Source organism: Oryctolagus cuniculus, chromosome 3 (genome assembly GCF_051225735.1).
Source record: "Oryctolagus cuniculus isolate XC-2025 breed Fujian yellow rabbit chromosome 3, ASM5122573v1, whole genome shotgun sequence".
Lineage (NCBI taxonomy): Eukaryota > Metazoa > Chordata > Mammalia > Lagomorpha > Leporidae > Oryctolagus > Oryctolagus cuniculus.
Genome location: NC_142869.1, coordinates 29,464,341 through 29,481,793, shown reverse-complemented (window position 1 = coordinate 29,481,793; position 17,453 = coordinate 29,464,341). Strand labels below are relative to the sequence as shown.

The window sequence follows — 17,453 nt, the reverse complement described above, 5'->3', positions numbered from 1 at the left end:
TTCCCACAGCTTTATCTTAGGAGTGTACTTTCTCCCCTTTTTAAATATTAATTTCACCCCACATGAATCAGACCATCCTGTCACTATTCTGCCATCTTGGAACCCCTCGCCTATACTTTTTTTTTTCCATGCAGAGTTAGACAGTGAGAGAGAGAAACAGAGAGAGAATTATAGACAGTGAGACAGAGACAAAGAGAAAGATCTTCCTTCCGTTGGTTCACTCCCCTAATGGCCACTGCGGCTGGCGCTGCGCTGATCTGAAGCCAGGAGCTGGGTACTTCCTCCCAGTCTCCCATGCAGATGCAGGGACCCAAGCACATGGGCCATCCTCCGCTGCCCTCCTGGGCCACAGCAGAGAGCTGGACTGGAAGAGGAGCAACCAGCACTAGTACCCGGTGCCCCAACCGGGACTTGAACCCAGGGTGCTGGCGCCACAGGTGGAGGATTAGCCAAGTGAGCCATGGCGCCAGCCTGTCTTATACCTTTTAATTTATCTCTAGATTTCTTATGATACCTAATACAAGGTAAATGGTAAACAAATAGCTGTTACACTGTATTGTTTGGGGAATAATTACCAAAAATCTCTTCACCTATTCAATAGAGATATAATGGTTTTTCAAATATCTTTGATTCTATGATATGGAATTCATGAATATGTAGAGTGTACTGTAGTTCAGATATTGCTCTCTGAACCCACACTGGATAGCTATAATTCACTCTCAAGAGGAAAATTAGAGATTGTTTCCAACTGATAAAATGTAACACACACATAGATTGGCTAGCAATATAAAATAGGCACTTCTAGAAAATGTGCATTAGCCAACAGCTCGACATTCTCCAAAAGGGCTGTAATCCTAAGATCCATTTGCTCCTGGACAACATAAGTTAACAGGAACTTTCACTGCCTGCCCTTGTTAGAAAGTTGATGATCTCAGTGCTAGAGCACCATTACATCTGCTTTGAGACAACTTTGTTTCCTAGTTACTTGTCTGAATGCAACTGAACTTCCAAACTTCACAAAGCTCCCAGAACAGGCTGTGTGCCTGAAAGGCTGCTTTTGTAACTGATGGTCAACTGATATTATATGAGTGCCAGCATTTAGTCTGAGACTTCTTAGGTAAGATGCCAACCTGGTAGCTGAGTGACAAGCAGATCTGGCTCTTGCTTCTCTTGTTAGTAGAGGCTACCCATGTCTATCTAAAGGACCAGATAATTATGAAGCTTAAATTGGTTTAGGTCACTTTGCAACACCAAGAGTGTTGATAAAACAAGGCACAGTTTAGGGCAGGATTTCTGGAAATCATGAGTTTCAGCCAAGATAAAACACAAAGCTCTAATGAACATATTATTTTGGAAGTAACTTTGACCTGAAATAGAGTGAAGATATACCCTGTTTTCCTTCTCTTCCCATTCTCCACCTTAGCATGCCAGAACTGTCAGGGTATGTTGCCAGAAGAATTCTTGAAGAATGTCTGAGTGCTTTGGGTAGGTTCAGTGTATGTCTAAATATCATGGTAGATCTGCTATGATCCCTTTGTAAAACCTGGAAGTACTTCACAGTAAATTCCAGAAATCTAATTAGATCTTTTATATTTAGTAAGAAAAAAAAGATGAACCTGAATATTAGAAAAGGCCAAATATAGAAGTAGTCTTTGACAAAGCCAAGTACAATTCCTGTAGATGAACTGGCAGAAAATCAATGGCAAGATATCACTTTGCAATTACTCAAGAAATTTCATATCCTGGGGAAAGAACAAATATGATTTAGAAATTTAGCTCGTAGGTTCTTTTGTGCACTAAAAAAGTCATGTATTTTTTTGTCTCCATGCAAACTATATTCCTTTATCATGTAAAGGGAAATGAAATTTAAGAAATTCCTATATAATATGTCTATGACTTAAAATTATTTTTATAGATTCACAATTTTGAAGCTAGAAATGGCTTCAGATAGAATTAAATCCATCTCCTAATTTATAAATAAGAAATTTGCATTGGAATAGCATGCACGTTTCTGGCAGAAAAGATTTGCATCCTGGTTACAATACTTGAAGCTTGTGTGATTTGGTATAAATTGCTTGACATCTCTGTACCCCACGTTTCTTGTGAAATGAGACAATAATACAGCTCTCCACTTTACTGGGTGGTTGTGAGTGTTCAATGATGAACTTAAAGTGTCTGTTACACTGCCTGGCTCTCTGGCTCTTAGTGATTATCAATTATTATTTTTGAATTTTTTTAAGAGCAAAGTGTTAATCTAAGATGTAGACACCTAGCAGCTTATCTTTCCTGAAGACAGTGAGAAGAAGAAAAACTAGGCAGTGCTTTTTTTTTCTCCCCTTGGTCTGCAATTTGGCTTCCCAAGGAGATACAAGGAAGCTGGGCCTCTTTGGTGTTGACAACTTTCTAAATTTTCATTTTTATTTCTAAATATTTATGTATTTATTTGGAAAAGAGAAAGAGAGGGAGAGACAGAAAGAGATCTTCTGTCCACTGGTTTACTCTGCAAACGGTGGTTGTGGCCAGGGCAGGGCCACACAGAGACCAGAAGCTCCATCCTAGTCTCCCATGTGGATAGCAGTAGCTCAAGTACCTGAACCATTATCTGCTGCTTTCCTAAGAACAAGAGCAGAGAGCTGGATTAGAAGTAGAGTAGCGGCAGATGTCCTAAACAGCACTCTGGCCTCAGAATCAGACCTTAAGGCATTTGCATCTGGCTGAAGAGCCCATGAGAGTATTTTAGGCATGGAAAGCCAAGACACTCTGGAAAAAAAAAAACAAAAAAAACTAAATGAAAGATCTCTGCGAGTGAGATCCCAGTGGAAAGAATGGGCCATCGAAAAGGAAGTAGCTTTCTCTGAAGGGAGGAGAGAACTTCCACTTTGACTATGGCCTTGTCTAAATAAGATCGGAGTTGGCGAACTCAAAAGGCTTCCATAGCCTTGGCAACTCAAGACAAGAGCCTAGGGGGCGGATTACTGATGCCATAGGTAAGAATGTCAATTTGTTAAATCAACAATGGGAGTCACTGTGCACTTACTCCCCATGTAGGATCTCTGTCCTTAATGTGTTGTACAATGTGAATTAATGCTATAACTAGTACCCAAACAGTACTTTACACTTTATGTTTCTGTGTGGGTGCAAACTGTTGAAATCTTTACTTAATATATACTAAATTGATCTTCTGTATATAAAGATAATTGAAAATGAATCTTGACATGAATGGAATGGGAAAGGGAGTGGGAGATGGGAGGGTTGCGGGTGGGAGGAAAATTATGGTGGGGGGGGAGCCACTGTAATCCATAAGCTGTACTTTGGAAATTTATATTTGTTAAATAAAAGTTAAAAAAAAAGAAAAAAAAAAAAGAAGTGGAGTAGCCATACTCAAACCTGCACTCCAATATGAGATGCTGACATCACAAGCAGTGGCTCAAATTGGTATGCTTCAGTGCTACGCCGAGAGCTTTCTAAATCTTGATCTAGTAGGCAGTAAAAATTCACTATGTATATTGTGTAAACTACACTCTAATAATAAGTAAATTAGTCATATTCTCATGATTTTTTTCTTAGAACTCTATCTTATTACTTTTATAGTTATTGTAGGGATGGACTCATTTTAGGAATTCTAGGTTCTAATTCTGTTGCCATTTATTAACAGTTAATATCTTTTTACATTCTTTGGTTAAAGACTTCAAAGATGAATAAAATCTTCACAAAATAGAAATATATCAGGACCTAGAAAAACAGTGATTTCCAATCCTCCTATCTAGAGTGAAAACATTTAGAAAAGGAAATAGGAGTTTTGAAGGTGAATGAAATGAAAATACAAATTACATTATGCTGGCCTATTTTACCTGGGACTCATGACCTTCTTCCAATTATAGTGGTGGGCACATTTTTTTTTACCCTCCACCGCAGGGCTCAGCAGAGCAACAGGCACTTAGTAGGGTGCCAAGAAATTGAATAACCACATATTGTAGGAATGTCTTTTTTTGTGTCCCTTGTTCTGGTTTAATTATTAATCATGCTTTTTTCACTGTCACAGTGTATCAGTGTGGAAGAGGAGGTGACCCTTTCGGAAGAATGGTAGTGTTTATTGAAGGTAAGTTTATTGAAGGACAAGACATCAACTTTTTTTCAGCCACAGGTAAGATTGTGTTCTTGGGACACCTGTGTTCCTGATCATGTAAATACTGTTTTTTCAACTGTAAATTCTCACAAATGACAAAAACACCTGCAATATGCCTTAGTGGATAACTCCGGGGCTTGATAAATAAAAATATATCATTATGTTTGCTTCTTAGAAAGCACTTCATGGGGCCAGCATTGTGGCACAGTGGGTTAAGCCACCACCTACAATGCTGACTTTCCATATCAGCATCAGTTTAAGTACTGGTTTCGCTTCTGATCCAGCTCCCTGCTAATGTGCCTGGGAAAGCAGCAGAGAAAGGCCCAAGTGATTTAGACCCTGCCAGCCATGTGGGAGACCCAGATGAAGATCCAGGCTCCTGGCTTCAGCATAGCACAGCCCTGGTTGTTGCTACCATTTGGGGAGTAAACCAGTGAATGAAAGATCTCTTTCCCTCTTTGACTCTCCTCCTTCTCTCTCTCTCTCTATACTCTGTCTTTCAAGTAATTAATACATTAAAAGAAGCACTTCCAGAAAACAAAGTTCTAATTAATTAATTGAATAAATTTTTACTGATTGCCTGTGATGTGCAGTGCCTGACACATGGATGCAACACTAAGAAGACAAAGCCAGCACAGCCTGTAAGAGCACGGACTGATATAGGAGGATCTGTGTGGGAACGTAACTCAAGGGGCTGTCCTCACATGAGAAATAGATTAAATGGGGTAAAAAGTTTCTACTCAACTAGTCTAAAAGTAGAGAATACATTGAGATTTGTCTATAGTTACTGACTCTGAGCTCATTGGTGAGAAATAAACGATATCCATTCATTCTTTGCTAACCTGAATGATGCAGTTATAAGTGAGCATTTTTTATTCTTTTTTGTTTTTGACAGGCAGAGTGGACAGTGAGAGAGAGTGACAGAGAGAAAGGTCTTCCTTTGCCGTTGGTTCACCCTCCAATGGCCGCCGCGGCCAGCGCACTGAGGCCAGCGCACCACGCTGATGTGAAGCCAGGAGCCAGGTGCTTATCCTGGTCTCCCGTGGAGTGCAGGGCCCAAGTACTTGGGCCATCCTCCACTGCACTCCCTGGCCACAGCAGAGAGCTGACCAGGAAGAGGGGCAACCGGGACAGAATCTGGTGCCCTGACCGGGACTAAAACCCCGTGTGCCGGCGCCGCAAGGCAGAGGATTAGCCTAGTGAGCCGCGGCGCCGGCTAAGTGAGCATTTTTTTAAAAAAAGGATTTATTTATTTATTTGTAAGTGTGTGTGTGTGTGTGTATGTGAGAGAGAGAGAGAGAGAGAGAGAGAGAGATTCCATCCACTGGTTCACTCGCCAAATGGCTGCAATGGCTAGGGCTGGGCAAGGCTGAAGCCAGGAACCAGGAGTTCTCGTAGGTTTTCCATGTGGGTGAAAGGGGCCCAGGCACTTAAAAGCCTTCCTCTGCCGCTTTTCCAGGCACATTAGCAGGGAGCTGGATTGAAAGTGGAGCAGCCAGGACTAAAACCAGTGCCCATATGGATGCTGGTATTGCACGTGGTGGCTTAAGGTTCTACACTACAATGTAGGCCCTCATAATAGACCTTTTATATGTTACTAGTAATTAGGCAATTCCCATCACTTCTGTATTTAGTATCTACTTGTTTCAAGATGGAAATAATTTTAGTTTCCCTATAATTTATGGGGTTTTGGACAAGTGATCAACATAATTTAATTGGCATATATTTTCTGCAGTGACTAGCATGGTTTGCATTTTATAGTTAGTAAGGGAGAAAATAAAAGATAGAGGACACAGCTAATAGTAATGAGCATTGCTCTCTCTTTTTTCTTTTTCTCCTTTTGACCTGTCTGAATTTTCTTTCTAATTCTGAGGAAACTTCATGAACTTGCAGAGAAGCTGTTTCATGTTAGCATTGGATGAACTATAGAGGAATGCAGGTATCCCTAGGATGATGTAATTTTCAGTTACTGTATATATATATATATATATATATATATTCCTAGTGACAGGAAACACAAGGATGTTAAAGAGTTAAATCAATCAATCATCTGGAGATATAAACATTTATTTGAACCATATAAAAATAGAATTTTTTATGGTTAAAAACCAGTAGAAGATTAGCAAAGTATTTGATTTAGCTGAATAGTCTTGGAATGGAAAAAATTGGTGATTTGAGTAATCATTCTTTTCAAAAGTAAAATTAACGATCACTCTTTAATTCTAAATCTTATTCTGTGGTACAAACAAAACTAGAGTCTGTTTAAACTTTCCATTCTGCTCCTGGAGAAGACCCTTTTAACTCTTAAAAAATAGCTTAGCATATACTTTCTGGAATATTTTCTTGATTTATTTTGAAAGAAAATGATTTTAAGCACACTGAGAGAAAGAGGCGGCCTTTGTGATGTTACAGAGCAGCTGCACAATTAGTTTGTTGGACAGCAAGGATCCCTTAGGATGGACATGGCACGTGACACTTCTTGAGGAGGATGCTCTCAGTGATAAGGCAGCATGGCCCCAGCCATGAGAACATGCCAGAACTTAAAATGGGAGCAGAGGGACTTGCGGACTAAAATAAAACTATACCAAATGGTGGAAACATGCTCAACTCCTTAATTTGTCTGATTAGAGCCAACAGGCGCCACCATGTAGGACATTTGCTCCTGTCCCAAATGCCATTAAGGAACTATTTCTAGGCTTGGCTCCAGATTGATGGGGGTTGAACCAAGTGTGGATTTGATTTCAGGCTTGAATCACTGAAATGATGACAGACTGCAGTCACTGCAAAAGTGTTCAGGCATCAGGTGTTCCCTGGAGCACATTCCTGCCTGGAGGAGAATCCCAGGTCCCCAAGGAACATTCCCTTAACCCCAGTCCCAACCCAACCACAATTTCTATCCTATATGATTCTACTGCATTCTTTTAGTATTGAAGCATGTTTGCTTACACCTATGAGTTCTGAGTAGAGATTGGTTAATATGTACTAGGCTAATTTAATAATTAATCATTGCATGTTAAAATTGCACATTGTTTCTGTAAAAGGTACGAAGGAGGATAAAGCTATGTTTTACTGTTGTGGAATCTGAGGGTAGAGTTGCTAGTAAAAGAAAAAGTAGGATAATTTGTTCTATGAATGTGTATAGAAATCTTGATAATCCTCAAACTCTCTCCAAAATCAGTGTGCCTGTGCTCTAGTTATCAATAAACCCCATCAATAGCCATGTGTCTTTGAATTCAGATGCTCCTTGACTTATGATGAGGATATATTCCAATAAATAAACTCATCATAAGTTGAAAATACTGTAAGTGGAAATTGTATTTTATACACCTAAACTACCAAATGACACAGCTCAGCAACACAGTACCCTGTAGAGTATTGGTAGTTTGCTCTGTGATGGGATAGCTGAGTGGGAGCTGTGGCTCACTGCTGCTGCCCAGCATCTTAAGAGTAACATAATACATATCTTTAACCTGGGAAAAGAGTAATGTTCAACATTCAAAGTATGATTTCTGCTGAATACATATCACAGCACATCCCAGCAACCACAGTTAAGTTGGAATTTAGTTGTTCCAGGAGAGTGAAGAAAGATGGCAACTAATATGTTCCAGCAATCATCTATGCACAGTGACACCAATTTGAACAGGTATTCATGCACTAAGTTGCTTTCACAAGAGCTAAGGAAGCCAGGTGAAAAACCACAGAGCTAGTTTCAGTGTAAAATAAGAAAAGATGCATGGAAGAAGGCAGGAATAATAGTTGTCCTCTGATTTCTCCAAGCAGTGCAGCATGGACAGGAATTCCTTACCTCCAGACAGGGAGAAGAGGGAATTAAGTCCTGATCTAAGATTTGAAATGCAGTGCCATGTCCACCATGATGAAGTCCAATGGAAAACAAGATTCCATGGCCTCTGTTTCTTCAGACTTATCGTGTAGGCCTTCCTAAGCTAGAAGACATCCTTGTACCAATTTCTGATGGGCAGTGGAGCAATACTGCAGTCTCTGGGCAAAAAAGCAAAAAGCTAGAATAGGACATTGCCTCCGAGTTCAATGTTGGATGTGCCATGATCAGACTTAGTACCAGATAAATCCTAGAGTTCTTTGTCTCCAAGCCAAAGTTTGCAGCCACAGCCTCGAAATCTTCCCTGGCATCCGGAGGAGACCTGTGCCCCAATGTGATGGACTTGTTTCAGTCTTTATGGCTTCCAGACACAGCAGACCTGGTGTGCTTTCCCAAGACTGTACAGGGTGTAGTTGCTGTAAGACCCAAGTGTGACTCAGTTGCATGCAAGCTTGGGAAGCCAAGAGACTATTTCTATTACTTCTTTCCCAACCATAGGGCATACAGCAAGGAGCAAGACTCCAGATACTTGGGAATAGAGCATGAAAGTGAGCACATGACAGTGTCTTGGACATCAGTGCTTATCTGGTAAAATACAGCAGTGGGAAGATCATTCCAGGCTAGTGCCTGCTGACGGAGCCAATGGACCCACCTCAGGGACATGTGGTGGCCCATGGACCAGTAAATTGAACTTATCTTAGTCAGCATCACTTGGGCCTCTTTGTGGTGTTCTTGGGCTGTGAGTCTAGGTCAGTGTAGGCATATCTTAGCAACATGAGCTTCATACCTACTCCCATGTTGTGCTAGTCTTGGTGGGCTGTGGGCTCCAAGTGTGATACAGTGATACAGTGACTTTAGTGGTCATAGAACCATCAACCAATTCATCCACAAACTCCAGGCAGCACGAAGTGTAAAAAGTAGTTATGTTCTTAGTGGCTGGAATGGGGGGAGGGGTTGGGGATGGGGAGAAGAAAATGAAGGAGGGTGCCAGGATATTATATAGGAATCTGGACCTGAACCCTACATGGAGAAGCCCAGAGCAAGGCAGAATACCATGGTACCTAGCCACAGGCAAGTGGCTGTGAATGAATATCTTGGCCAACCTCAGCCTCAGAAATAGGTTTGCAGGGACCACCCCTTTTTAAATACTTATTTAGTATATTCTGAACAACAAAGAAACTGTGGATTTGAAAAAAAAAATAGGAACTGGGTGCCCTATAGTCTGAAATAGTGACAATGCACCACACTAGACACATGACAAACCTTGATTTATATGCGGTACTGAATTACTGTCGTATCCACAGGTTTAGGGAAAATAAGTAGTTTGCTCTAAGATTGTGGATGGACAGAAAATAAAATGCCAAACTTTGAAGACTGGAAACATATATAATACTTCAATATGAAGCTGGTGTTTTATGCTAACACTAATCAAGTGTGTTCAGGGAACTATGGTCTAACCTAATGAAAAAAATAAGGTGCCAGAAGAAGACCAAACAGCAAAGAGATATCAAAAAGTCTTGCATGAGAATTTAAAGCAGCTGCATTAAGAAAATTCATGAGCTATGGGGCCGGCACTGTGGTGCAATGGGTTAATGCCCTGGCCTGAAGCGCCGGCATCCCAAATGAGCACAGGTTTGAGACCCAGCTGCTCCATACCTGATCCAGCTTTCTGCCATGGCCTGGGAAAGCAGTAGAAGATGGCCCAGGTCCTTGGGCCCCTGCACCTGTGTGGGAGACCTGGAAAAAGCTCCTGGATCTCCTGGCTTTTGATGGGCACAGCTCCGGCCGTTGTGGCCATCTGGGGAGTGAACCACCAGATGGAAGACTTTCTCTCTCTCTCTCTCTGTGCCTCTCTTCTATCTGTGTAACTCTGATTTTCAAATAAATAAATAAATCTTTTAAAAAATAAAATTAATGAAGTAAAAGTAAATACAGAGAAATGATTCAATATTCTAACAGAGAAAAAATACAAACATGGAGATAATTTCAAAAAAACAGAAGTTTTTGAGCTCCAAAGTACACCAAGAAAATTAAAAATGCAAAAGATGGCATTCAATGGCAGAATTGATCAAACAGAAGAAAGAATTAGTAAGCTTAAGGACAGGCTATTTGAAAATATACACGGAGAGGAGAAAAAAAGGAGGAAAAATGAAGAAAGTTTATGCAAATATTGGGACAGCAATAAAATAGAAAATATCTGAGTTACTGAGTTTTAAGGGAGACCTGAGAAAACCAAGAGTAGAAAGCATTAATACAGAAAATTTCTAAAACCTAGAGAAAAATACAACTACCCAGGTATAAGAAGGTTGTAGGTTACTAGTCAGATTCAACCCAACCAAGTCTACTTCCAAGATACATTATATCTATTCAGTTTAATTATAAAGAGAGGAGTCTCAACATTATCAAGCCTCAACATTAGCAAACTATCCAGGTTAACTATAAAGAGAAGAGTCTCAACATTGCAAGAGAATATAAACAAATTACATAGAAGGTTCTCCCAGTTCTCCTGACTGAAAACATCTGAGCAGAAATCTTACAGTCCATTAGAGATGAGGCAGACTTTCACAGTATTGAAGAAGAAAAATTACCAGCCAAGAATTCTATATCCAGCCAATCTATCCTTTAGTATAAAGGAGGGATAAAGACATTCCCAGATAAAAAAAAGCTGAGATATTTGCTACCCACCAGACCTGTTCTATAAGAAATGCTATTAGCTCTTCATAGTGCAAGAAAGAGAAACTAACAAGTAATTAAAATAAACTGTTAGGAGGTAAAAGAGCATTATACAGACAAATGCAAAATGTTCTAATATTATAAACACAGTTTGTAAACCACTCACATATTAAACATGAAACCATGAAACCAAAACACAAGATAAAAATATAGTTATATAAATATAAGATAGGGAATATAGAAAAATTTTAAATGGGGTACAAAAATTTGAAATTTGAGAGGAATGGAGTGCAAGTGCAGTTTTATTCATTTTTTAAAATCTCCCATTTTTATGTTCCTATTTTTCTAATCATTGTCAAGTTGTTATCATTTCAATGAAGTTTGTTATAACAAAAATATGTTTTTAGAAGCCTCACGGCTTACTCAATCAAAAATCTGAAATGGACATACCGAACCAGACTATTATGAAGCCATTTAAAAACAAGGGAAGATTATAAGAGTAAAAAAAGACAGGGGCTACAATTAAGGGTGAAAATAAGCATCAAAAGGGCAGCTGTGGCGCAGTGGGTTAATGCCCTGGCCTGAAGCACTGGCATCCCATATAAGCACCGGTTTGAGACCTGGCAGCTCTATTTCCTGTCCAGCTCTCTGCTATGGCCCGGGAAAGCAGTAGAAGATGGCCCAGGTCCTTGGGCCCCTGAACCCACGTGGGAGACAGGGAAGAAGTTCCTGGCTCCTGGTTTCAGATCAGCACAGCTCCAGCTGTTGCGGCCATGTGGGGAGTGAACCATTGATGGAAAGCCTCTCTCTCTCTCTCTCTCTCTCTCTCTCTCTCCCTCTGTGTGTGTGTGTGTAACTCTGATTTTCAAGTAAATAAATAAATATTTTTTTTAAAAAAAAGTTAACTGTGGCTGGTGTTGTGGTATAGCAGGTTAAGTTGCCTCCTGCTGCACTGGCAACGCATACGGGTGCAGGTTTGACTCCCAGCTATTCCACTTCTGGTTCAGCTCCCTGGGGGAAGTCAGCAAGGGATGGACCAGGTGCTTGGGCCCCTGCACCTATGTGGGAGATCAAGAAGAAGTCCCTGGCTCTTGGCTTCAGCCTCATCATGCTTCAGCCATTGAGGCCACTGGGCACTGAACCAGCAGATAGAAGAGCACGCTCTCTCTCTCTCTCTCTCCCTCTCTCTCTCTTTCTGCCTTCAAATCAGAAACTCTACAGGCTAGGAGACAATGGTGTGATATATTGTAAGTTTTAATAGAAAACAATTGTCAACCCAGAATACTGTACTTCCAAGGCTCTCATTTATCAATGAAGGTGAAATAAAGACCTCCCATAAAAAAAGAAATCGAAAGAATTTGTCACAGCCTGCCCAGCCCTAAAAAGATGCTCAAGGATGTGCTATACACGGAAACACAGAAACAGGACATCATTACAAAAAAAGGTGAAGGCAGAAAATTGTCAAGTAAAAGTATAAAGGAAACCCAAAGTAAAAAAATAGGACTATTAATGGAAATATGGCAGGGCAAAGCCATTACTTAACAATAGTCACTTTGAATGTAAATGGCCTCAACTCTCCAGTTAAAAGACAAACTGGGAGTCCTCCAAGATAGTGGAATAGGGAGGGAACACACTGATAGTCTGGGTAAATATAGTTTAATAGAAGTGGAGATACTGTAGTTTCAGGGAAGAGTTAGGGAAAAAACTGCAGAGGAAACTCTTCTGGAACTAGTGGGACACGGTGGACCTATGTGGAGGGCACGGGCACCCACAGCTCGGGACCCCACCTGCTCAGTCTATGCACCAGCACTGGAAACAGAGGTGAGGTGAAATCTCAGTAGCCCAAGACACTGGCGGGGAAGCGGCAGGAAGAGCCTAGAGGGAATGAGGCTTGAGGCCCCGTGGGGGAAAGTTCACCAGGCTAACTAGAGGAGAGAAAATAAATAAATAAAGGGGACTGGTATGGATACGATTTTCTCTCTCCACTCACCTTACAAAGGCGAGCAAGACAAAGAGCAGGTGCCATTTTGGACATACGTAATATACGTGCCGCCTCAGGGCTGCACCTGCCAAATGAAGAGCTGGTTTTTTGAAAAAATAAACAAAATTGACACCCCATTGGCCCAACTAACTAGAAAAAGAAGAGAAAAGACCCAAATCAATAAAATCAGAGATAAAAAGGAAATGTAACACCACAGAAATTAAAAGAATCATCAAAAATTACTACAAAGAGTTGTATGCCAGCAAAGAGGGAAATCTATCAGAAACGGATAGATTCCTGAACACATGCAACCTATCTTAATTGAACCATGAAGACACAGAAAACCTAAACAGACCCATAATTGAGACAGAAATTGCAACAGTAATAAAGACCCTCCCAACAAAGAAAAGCCCAGGACTGGATGGATTCACTGCTGAATTCTACCAGACATTTAAAGAAGAACTCACTCCAATTCTTCTCAAACTATTCAGAACAATCGAAAAAGAGGGAATCCTCCCAAATTCTTTCTATGAAGCCAGCATCACCTTAATTCCTAAGCCAGAGAAAGATGCAGCACTGAAAGAGAATTACAGACCAATATCCCTGATGAACATAGATGCAAAAATACTCAATAAAATTCTGGCCAATAGAATGTAACAACACATCAGAAAGATCATCCACCCAGACCAAGTGGGATTTATCTTTGGTATGCAGGGATGGCCCAGTGTTCACAAAACAATATGATACACCACATTAACAGACTGCAGAAGAAAAACCATATGATTATCTCAATAGATGCAGAGACAGCATTTGATAAAATACAACACCCTTTCATGATGAAAACTCTAAGCAAACTGGGTATGGAAGGAACATTCCTCAATACAATCAAAGCAATTTATGAAAAACCCCAGGTCAGCATCCTATTGAATGGGGAAAAGTTGGAAGCATTTCCACTGAGATCTGGTACCAGACAGGGATGCCCACTCTCACCACTGCTATTCAATATAGTTCTGGAAGTTTTAGACAGACATTAGGCAAGCAAAAGAAATTAAAGGGATACAAATTGGGAAAGAAGAAGTCAAATTATCCCTCTTTGCAGACAATATGGTTCTTTATTTAGGAGATCCAAAGAACTCTACTAAGAGACTATTGGAACACATAGAAGAGTTTGGTGGGCCGGCACCATGGCTCAATAGGCTAATCCTCCACCTGCAGGGCCAGCACTCAGGTTCCAGTCCCAGTTGGGGTGCCGGTTTCTGTCCTGGTTGCCCCTTTTCCAGTCCAGCTCTCTGTTGTGGCCCGGGAGTGCAGTGGAGGATGGATCAAGTCCTTGGGCCCTGCATCCTTATGGGAGACCAGGAGAAGCACCTGGCTCCTAGCTTCGGATCAGCGTGGTGTGCTGGCTGCAGTGCACCAGCTTCAGTGGCCACTGGGCGGGGTGAACCAATGGAAAAGGAAGACCTTTCTCTCTGTTTCTAACTCTGCGTGTCAAAAAAAAAGAGTTTGGCAAAGTAGCAGGATATGAAATAAATGCACAAAACTCCCCAGCCTTTGTATACACAGACTGAGAAAGAACTGCTAAGATCAATCCCATTCACAATAGCCACAAAAACAATAAAATACCTTGGAATAAACTTAACCAAGGAGTTAAATATCTCTATGATGAGAATTACAAAATCTTAAAGAAAGAAATTGAAGAGGATACCAAAAAATGGGAAAATCTTCCATGCTCATGGATTGGAAGAATCAATATCATCAAAATGTCCATTCTCTCAAAAGCAATTTATAGATTCAATGCAATACCAATCAAAATACCAAAGATATTCTTCTCTGATCTGGAAAAAATGATGCTTAAATTCATATGGAGACACAGGAGACCTCGAATAGCTAAAGCAATCTTGTACAACAAAAACATAGCCGGAGGCATCACAATACCAGATTTCAGGACATACTACAGGGCAGTTGTAATCAAAACAGCATGGTACTGGTACAGAAACAGATGGATAGACCAATGGAACGGAATAGAAACACCAGAAATCAATCCAAACATCTACAGCCAACTTATATTTGATCAAGAATCTAAAACCAAACCCTGGAGTAAGGACAGTCTATTCAATAAATGGTGCTGGGAAAACTGGATTTCCACATGCACAAGCATGAAGCAAGACCCCTACCTTTCACCTTACACAAAAATCCACTCAACATGGATTAAAGACCTAATTGTACGAACCGACACCATCAAATTATTAGAGAACATTGGAGAAACCCTGCAAGACATAGGCACAGAAAAAGTACTTCTTGGAAAATACACCAGACGCACAGGCAGCCAAAGTCAAAATTAACAACTGGGATTGCATCAAATTGAGTAGTTTCTGTGCTTCAAAAGAAACAGTCAGGAAAGTGAAGAGGCAACTGACAGAATGGGAAAAAAATATTTGTAAACTGTGCAACCAATAAAGGATTAATTACCAGAATCTACAAAGTGATGAAGAAACCCCCAACAACAAAACAAACAACCCACTTAAGAGATGGGCCAAGGACCTCAATAGACATTTTCAAAAGAGGAAATCCAAATGGCCAACAGACACATGAAAAAATGTTCAGGATCACTAGCAATCAGAGAAATGTAAATCAAAACTGCAATGAGGTTCAACCTCACCCCGGTTAGAATGGCTCACATACAGAAATCTACCAACAACAGATGCTGGCGAGAATGTGGGAAAAAAGGGACACTAACCCACTGTTGGTGGGAATGCAAACTGGTAAAGCCACTATGGAAGTCAGTCTGGAGATTCCTCAGAAATCTGAATATAACCCTACTATACAACCCAGCCATCCCACTCCTTGGAATTTACCCAAAGGAAATTAAATTAGCAAACAAAAAACCTTAATGTTTATTTCAGCTCAATTCACAATAGCTAAGACCTGGAATCAACCTAAATGTCCATCCACAGTAGACTGGATAAAGAAATTATGGAACATGTACTCTATAGAATACTATACAGCAGTAAAAAAAAAATGAAATCCGGTCATTTGTAACAAAATGAAGGAATTTGGAAAATATAATGCTGAGTGAAATAAGCCAGTCCCAAAGGGACAAACATCATATGTTCTCCCTGAACAGTGACAACTAACCGAGCACCAAAAAGGAAACCTGTTGAAGTGAAATGGACACTATGAGAACAACTTAATATTTTATCCCTTTTAGTATTTTTTTTGTTCTAGTTAATACTACTGGTTGAACTTTGTAATTAACACACAATTATTCTTACGTGTTTAAATTTAACTGAAAAGTGATCCCTGTTAAGTATAAGAGGGGAATAAGAGAGGGAGGAGATGTATAGTTTGGGACATGCTCAATCTGACTTGCCCTATATGGTAGAGTTAGAAATGTGCCAGGGGATTCTAAATCAATCCCATCAAGGTGGCATGTACCAATGCCATCTCACTAGTCAAAGTGATCAGTTTCAGTTCACAATTGATCATAATGAAAGGATTAAGTGTCAAATGGATCACATAAACAAGACTAGTGTCTGCTAATACTAAGTGATAGAATTGAAAAGGAGAGAACATTCCAGCATGAGAAGTGGGATACACAGTAGACTCATAGAATGGCATATGTCCTAAACAGCACTCTGGCCTCAGAATCAGACCTTAAGGCATTCGCATGTGGCTGAAGAGCCCATGAGAGTATTTTAGGCAGGGAAACCAAGACACTCTGGAAAAAAAAAAAAAAAAAGACCTAAATGAAAGATCTCTGCGAGTGAGATCCCAGTGGAAAGAATGGGCCATCAGAGAAGGAGGTGTCTTTCTCTGAAGGGAGGAGAGAACTTCCACTTTGACTATGGCCTTGTCTAAATAAGATCGGAGTTGGTGAACTCAAAAGGCTTCCATAGCCTTGGTAACTCAAGATAAGAGCCTAGGGGCATTACTGACACCATAAACAAGAGTGTCAAATTGTTAAGTCAACAGCAGGAGTCACTGTGTACTTACTCCTCATGTAGGATCTCTGTCCTTAATGTGTTGTGCAATGTGAATTAATGCTATAACTAGTACTCAGACAGTACTTTACACTCTGTGTTTCTGTGTGGGTGCAAACTGTTGAAATCTTTACTTAACATGTACTAAATTGATCTTCTGTATATAAAGATAATTGAAAATGAGTCTTGATGTGAATGAAATGGGAAAGAGAGTGGGAAATGGGAGGTTCTGGGTGGGAGGGAAGTTATGGGGGGGAAAAAGCCACTGTAATCCAAAAGCTGTACTTTGGAAATTTATATTTATTAAATAAAAGTTAAGAAAAAGACACTCACTGGTTGAATGGATTAAAAAATAAAACCCATCTATTTGCTGCCTACCAGAAATACATCTCAGGCCAGTGCTGTGGCTCACTTGGTTAATCCTCCACCTGTGGTGCTGGCATTACATATGGGTGCTAGATTCTAGTCCCAGTTGCTCCTCTTCCAATCCCGCTTTCTGCTGTGGCCCAGTTGGCAGTGAAGGATGGCCCAAGTGCTTGGGCCCTGCACCTACATGGGAGACCAGGAGGAATCTCCTGGCTCCTTGCTTCAAATCAGCCCAGCACTGCCCATGTTGGACATTTAGGGAGTGAACCAACGGAAGGAAGACCTTTGTCTCTGTCTCTCTGTCTCTCTCACTGTCTATAACTCTACTTATCAAATTAAAAAAATTGAAAGAAACACATCTCACCAACAATGATACTTACAGACTGAAAGTGAAAGGATGGAAAAAGATAATCCATGTCAACAGAATTCAAAAATAGCTGATATAGCCACCCTAATATCAGACAAAACAGACTAACACAAAAGTTGTTA

General features: G+C 40.4%; 1 protein-coding gene across 4 annotated transcripts in view; it reads left to right on the top strand.

Moving 5' to 3' along the window:
• The window catches only part of LOC149127296 (uncharacterized), a 264,015-nt gene that overhangs the window by 177,951 nt on the left and 68,611 nt on the right, over positions 1-17,453 (top strand). For all 4 annotated transcript variants that reach the window (XR_016231916.1, XR_016231914.1, XR_016231915.1 and 1 more), the window contains one exon: positions 4,043-4,099. The gene's annotated coding sequence lies outside the window, so the exon portion shown is untranslated. The remainder of the gene's footprint in view (positions 1-4,042; positions 4,100-17,453) is intronic.